The sequence below is a fragment of the Oncorhynchus gorbuscha genome, unplaced genomic scaffold (genome assembly GCF_021184085.1).
Source record: "Oncorhynchus gorbuscha isolate QuinsamMale2020 ecotype Even-year unplaced genomic scaffold, OgorEven_v1.0 Un_scaffold_3755, whole genome shotgun sequence".
Taxonomy (NCBI): domain Eukaryota; kingdom Metazoa; phylum Chordata; class Actinopteri; order Salmoniformes; family Salmonidae; genus Oncorhynchus; species Oncorhynchus gorbuscha.
In genome coordinates, this window is record NW_025747924.1 from 32,944 (window position 1) to 39,397 (window position 6,454).

Consider the following 6,454-nt stretch of genomic DNA (forward strand, 5'->3'; position numbering starts at 1 on the left):
GGCTCCTCAGTCTTCAGCTCCCCAGGCTCCTCAGTCTTCAGCTCCCAGCCCCAGGCTCCTCAGTCTTCAGCTCCCCAGGCTCCTCAGTCTTCAGCTCTCCCAGTCTTCAACTCCCAGGAACTCCTCAGTCTTCAGCTCCCCAGGCTCCTCAGTCTTCAGCTCCCCAGGCACTCCTCAGTCTTCAGCTCCCCAGGGGCTCCTCAGTCTTCAGCTCCCCAGGGCACTCCTCAGTCTTCAGCTCCCAGGCTCCTCAGTCTTCAGCTCCCCAGGCTCCTCAGTCTTCAGCTCCCCAGGCTCCTCAGTCTTCAGCTCCCCAGGCACTCCTCAGTCTTCAGCTCCCCAGGCTCCTCAGTCTTCAGCTCCCAGGCTCCTCAGTCTTCAGCTCCCCAGGGCTCCTCAGTCTTCAGCTCCCAGGGCTCCTCAGTCTTCAGCTCCCCCTCCTCAGTCTTTAGCTCCTCAGGCTCCTCAGTCTTCAGCTCCCCAGGCTCCTCAGTCTTCAGCTCCTCAGGCACTCCTCAGTCCCGGCTCAGCTCTCAGCTCCTTGGCCCTCAGTCTTCAGCTCCCAGGCTCCTCAGTCATTCAGCTCCCCGGGCTCCTCAGTCTTCAGCTCCCAGGCTCCTCAGTCTTCAGCTCCCCAGGCTCCTCAGTCTTCAGCTCCCCAGGGCTCCTCAGTCTTCAGCTCCCCAGCTCCTCAGTCTCCTCAGCTCAGCCCCAGGCTCCCTCAGTCTTCAGCTCCCCAGGCTCCTCAGTCTTCAGCTCCCCAGGCACTCCTCAGTTCCAGCTCCCCAGGCTCCTCGGTCTTCAGCTCCCCAGGCTCCTCAGTCTTCAGCTCCCCATCATCCCAGGCTCCTCAGTCTTCAGCTCCCCAGGCTCCTCAGTCTTCAGCTCCCAGCTCCTCAGTCTTCCAGGCTCCTCAGTCTTCAGCTCCCCAGGCTCCTCAGTCTCCTCAGTCTTCTCCCCAGGCTCCTCAGTCTTCAGCTCCCCAGCTCCCAGGCTCCTCAGTCTTCAGCTCCCCAGGCCTCCTCAGTCTTCAGCTCCCAGGCTCCTCAGTCTTCAGCTCCCAGGCACTCCTCAGTCTTCAGCTCCCCAGGCTCCTCAGTCTTCAGCTCCCCAGGCTCCTCAGTCTTCAGCTCCCAGGCTCCTCAGGCTCCTCAGTCTTCAGCTCCCAGGCTCCTCAGTCATCAGCTCCTCAGTCATCAGCTCCCAGTCTTCCGAGCTCCCAGGCTCACTCAGTCTTCAGCTCCCCAGGCTCCTCAGTCTTCAGCTCCCCAGGCCTCCTCCTCAGTCTTCAGCTCCCCAGGCACTCCTCAGTCTTCAGCTCCCCAGGCCTCCTCAGTCTTCAGCTCCCCAGGCCTCCTCAGTCTTCAGCTCCCAGGCCTCCTCAGTCTTCAGCTCCCAGGCACTCCTCAAGACTCCCCAGGCCTCCTCAGTCTTCAGCTCCCCAGGCCTCCTCAGTCTTCAGACAGGCCTCCTCAGTCTTCAGCTCCCAGGCCTCCTCAGTCATGGCTCCCCAGGCTCCTCAGTCTTCAGCTCCCCAGGCAGTCTTCAGCTCCCCAGCTCCTCAGTCATCAGCTCCTCAGTCTTCAGCTCCCCAGGCTCCTCAGAGAGCTCTCAGTCATCAGCTCCCAGGCTCTCAGTCTTCAGCTCCCAGGCCTCCTCAGAGAGTCTTCAGCTCCCCAGGCACTCCTCAGTCTTCAGAGCCTCCTCAGAGCTCCCAGGCCTCCTCAGTCTTCAGCTCCCCAGGCAGTCTTCAGCTCCCCAGGAGTCTTCAGCTCCCAGGAGAGCTCCCAGGCTGCTCCTCAGTCTTCAGCTCCCCAGGAAGTCCGTACACAAATGGAGAGAGAGAGAGAGACACACAGAGAGAGAGAGAGAGACACAGAGAGAGAGAGACAGAGAGAGAGACAGAGAGAGAGAGAGACAGAGAGAGAGAGAGAGAGAGAGAGAGAGAGAGAGAGAGAGAGAGAGAGAGAGAGAGAGAGAGAGAGACATTTCCATATTGAGGAGTTTCACCGTCCCTGACGAGATAATACCAACGGGCAGGTGCCAACTGGAAGAAAGCTTGTGTGTTACGACATCTACATGTCTGATTTAGAAAACACCTCAAAGTGCTCCGTATAATTACTCTGACGACGTCACCATGGTCCTCCTCTCTGCAGTTCTAATCATCAGTCTCAGCGATGTAAACAACCTTGAATCGCTCCGACACCGACAGGGCCACTAAATTATATTTCTTCGTTATAATCACGGAATGAGGACATGTGATTTGCAATTACTGTTATGCTTCACCTGGTTAACCCCAGAACCCTATCCCTGCTGCCATGCCCCAGACTCAATATTAACCCAGAACCCTAGCCCTGCTGCCCTGTCCCAGACTCACTATTAACCCAGAATCCTAGCCCTGCTGCCCTGTCCCAGACTCACTATTAACCCAGAATCCTAGCCCTGCTGCCCTGTCCCAGACTCACTATTAACCAGAACCCTAGCCCTGCTGCCCTGTCCCAGACTCACTATTAACCCAGAACTCTAGCCCTGCTACCCTGTCCCAGACTCACTATTAAACCAGAATCCTAGCCCTGCCCCAGGCTCAATATTAACCCAGAACCCTATCCCTGCCCCAGGCCCACCATAACACCGCCTCCTCCATGCTTCACAGTGGGAACCACACATGCGGAAATCATCCGTTTATCACACCGCGTCTCACAAAGACACAGAGATTGGAACCAAAAATCTCCAATCTGGACTCAGACCAAAGGACACATTTCTACCGGTCTAATGTCCATTGCTCAAGTTTCTTGGCCCAAGCAAGTCTCTTCTTCTTATTGGTGTCCTTTAGTAATGGTTTCTTTGCAGCAATTCGACCATGAAGGCCTGATTCCCGCAGTCTCCTCTGAACAGTTGATGTTGAGATGTGTCTGTTACTTGAACTCTGTGAAGCATTTATTTGGGCTGCATTTTATGAGGCTGGTAACTCTAATGAACTTATACTCTGCAGCAGAACTTATAGGTAACTCTGGGTCTTCCTTTCTGGTGGTCCTCATGAGAGCCAGTTAACTCTAATGAACTTATACTCTGCAGCAGAGGTAACTCTGGGTCTTCCTTTCCTGTGGTGGAACTTATACTCTCAGAGGTAACTCTGGGTCTTCCTTTTTCCTGGCGGTCCTGAGAGCCAGTTTCATCATAGCGCTTGATGGTTTTGCGACTGCATAAAGAAACTTTCAAAGTTCTTGACATTTTCCATATTAAATTACCTTCATGTCTTAAAGTAATGATAGAATGTCGTCTCTCTTTGCTTATTTGAGCTGTTCTTGCCATAATATGGACTTGGTCTTTTACTAAATAGGGCTATATTCTGCATACCACCCCTACCTTGTCACAACACAGCTAATTGGCTCAAACGCATTGAGGAAATAAATTCCACAAATTAACTTTTAACAAGGCACACCTGTTAATTGAAATGCATTCCAGGTGACTACCTCATGAAGCAGGTTGAGGGAATGCCAAGAGTGTTTCAAAGCTGCCTTCAAGGCAAAGTGTGGCTATTTGAAGAATCTCAAATCTTCTTGCGTTGTACCCAATGATTTATGAAAACTTGTTCGGTAGGTCGATGTCCTCATTGTGGTTTTACAGACGTGTTTAATACGTTTTATGTACACACTTTGTTTGAATATTTATGAAATTAATATTGTTATATTTGGTAACACTTATTTGTTTTCCCTCGACTCCAACCCAATTCTATGGAACGGACGTGGGTGTGGCTAGGTCTACATAAGGGTGCTAATTTAAAAAAAACTCACAAGACGTCTGACGAAGGCCGTGAGGCCGATACGTAAAGCTCATTAATGATCAGTGACACCATCAAGTGATCGGGTTTCTGCTTTTTTTCTCATCTTATTCAACTGTTACCGTGCACCTGCAAAAAAAGATAGCTCAGGTGTGCAAGTGCCTTTTGAAATATATTTTGATTTGTTTAACACTATTTTTGTTACTATATTATATACTCCATATGTGTTATTTCATAGTTTTGATGTCTTCACAATTATTCTACAATACAGAAAATAGTTTTTTTAAATAAAGACAAACCCTTGAATGAGTAGGTGGTTCTAAAACTTTTGACCGGTAGTGTATGTAATTGAGAATATCTTACCATAATTATACACACTATATAATGACATGCTCCAGACTGATACTGCCCTTATTCTGCAAAGTGAAAACGTTATCGTTTAAAACGTCATAGCTTTATTATGAAAAGAACAAGGATCCTCTCACGGCCCCCATTTGATAGAATATTATTTGGTTCCACCCATATTTTCGTAATGGTTGATGTTAGTTGTAGTTTTCATGCCCCTGGTAATGCAGTGAACTTCATTTTGATTGAGTCACGCAAAAAAACACAAAGTCCCAGAATGCCTAGCGCAGAGGGTTCGGTCTGAAGTTACCACAACAGGAAGCGTCACTGTGCTAAAAACAGTGGAGTAGGAAAAGTGCAACAAAACGCTGTCGAACACGAAGCTGCAGGAAATGTTTCCTTTTAAGAAAATGTGTTAATTTGTGAAATAATATTTGTTATAATCCACAACTTGTCTTCATTTGATCGTCATCCATCTTGAGAACTGTCGCATTTGCGTCACTAGCAGCCCTCGATAGGTTGTGTTGACCAAAATGGATGACAGCAAGGTATGTGCTTCTCTTCATGTTGTTTAACATTTACATTACATTTAAGTCATTTAGCAACTCGCTAAACATGTTTTTTAGGCTTAAATCAGTCATGTATGTTAATGCTTTTCTGGTGTATTGTTACTATTGGGGGAATTGTATTTACACAGACAACGATCTCAGATGAAAACAATTGGTGTTTGCTTCTCTTAACTATAGTCTCTTGAATAACAAGGCACTGTGTGTGTGTTTTCTTTCTGCCGTTATCGCGATAGATGGTGGGAGGCAAAGTCAAGAAACCCGGTAAACGAGGCCGTAAACCCGCTAAGATTGATCTGAAAGCGAAGTTGGAGAGGAGCAGGCAGAGCGCCCGGGAGTGCCGAGCCAGGAAGAAGCTCCGGTATCAGTACCTGGAGGAACTCGTGTCCAGCAAGGAGAGGGCCATCTGCGCCCTGAGGGAGGAGCTGGAGATGGTGACTACATCACCCCGTTCTTCCTAAATGCACCAGCTATTCTCGTCAATTACCTAAACCACTCATTTGGGTGTTGGAAAAAAATCAGACGATATTTCTACAAAATGATCATTATTTTATTTACCTGCCTCTTGAATAAATGCCTAGTCTATCGTAGAAACTTCTGGAGACACTGACAACCACTTCACTAATATAGCTAACATTCTAAACAAGCTGCTGTGTTGTGTAGCTTAATAGGTGTTTCCAGACCACAGCTTTTTTTTTTTTTTTTTTGCAGCCAACTCTGTCATCTAACTCTGTTGGTTTCTCCTTCAGTACAAGCAGTGGTGTACAGCCATGGACCAGGGAAGATCCGTCTGAGATAAAGGCCCTACTGACAGGAGATGAACAGAAGCCTCCTCAGAGCTCCTCCACCAAGAGCTCAAGAACAGCAACCAGAGCTAAATGTGTTGGGAGTGCCAGACCAGAACTATTCTGACTGTCAGTTTGTTAGAGGTGGCAGCCCTGGGTTGTATTCATTAGGGAAATTATATCAAACGTTGTGCAACAGAAAACAGGGTGTTCATATAATACCTACCCCCTTTCTCCATCCTGTTTGTTGCCCTGGTGAATCTTTGACCCAGAGCGAGTCTGTCTGATGAAAGGTTCCAGGCCAGAGCTAGGCAGTAGGTACTCGGTCTGTCATGCCAGACCGCTCCACTGTATAAGGCCTCTGTGACGGAGAGTGAAGAGGTGTCTCACCGGTCTGTCTGTTTCAGCCCCTCTAGAGGAGAGACGCACTGCAACAGAACTGTCAGAGACACATATCATTACTAACGCTGGAGGACCTTCAGAGTAATAGCTCGTATTATTTACAGTTGTAATCCACATCACTGGCCTGATTTATCATGCGTGGTTCACTATTGCAACGCTTGGATTCGTTAATGTTAGTAATGTGAGATGTTATTAGTTGCAGCTATAGACGCCTTTAGACAGCCTGTATTATTGAACAGTTCATTTGAATTTCCTCTTGATGTTTAGCTTCTACGTGAGGAAGCGTTTTAATGTACATGGATGAAACCAGGACAGAAGAAGTGAAAGGGTTTAGGCTGTGCATGTCCTACCTGGCCTAGACATTCAGACAAAACAAAGCACCTTCAAATAAGTAATTACTCTTTGACCTTTTATTGGTTAGTTTGTGTTGGGAAAGGAGCAGAACTATGGTAACATCCCAAATGCCACTCCATTCCCTAAATAGAGCCCTGGTCTAAAGTAGTGCACTATATAGGGAATAGGGCTCTGGTCTAAAAAGTAGTGCACTATATAGGGAATAGGGCCCTGGTCTAAGT

The 6,454-nt window shown here is 48.2% G+C and overlaps 1 pseudogene; it reads left to right on the plus strand.

Annotated features, from left to right (window-relative positions):
- The first annotated feature begins 4,415 nt into the window (after positions 1-4,415).
- Positions 4,416-6,158, plus strand: LOC124028101 (annotated as a pseudogene).
- The last annotated feature ends 296 nt before the right edge of the window (positions 6,159-6,454 follow it).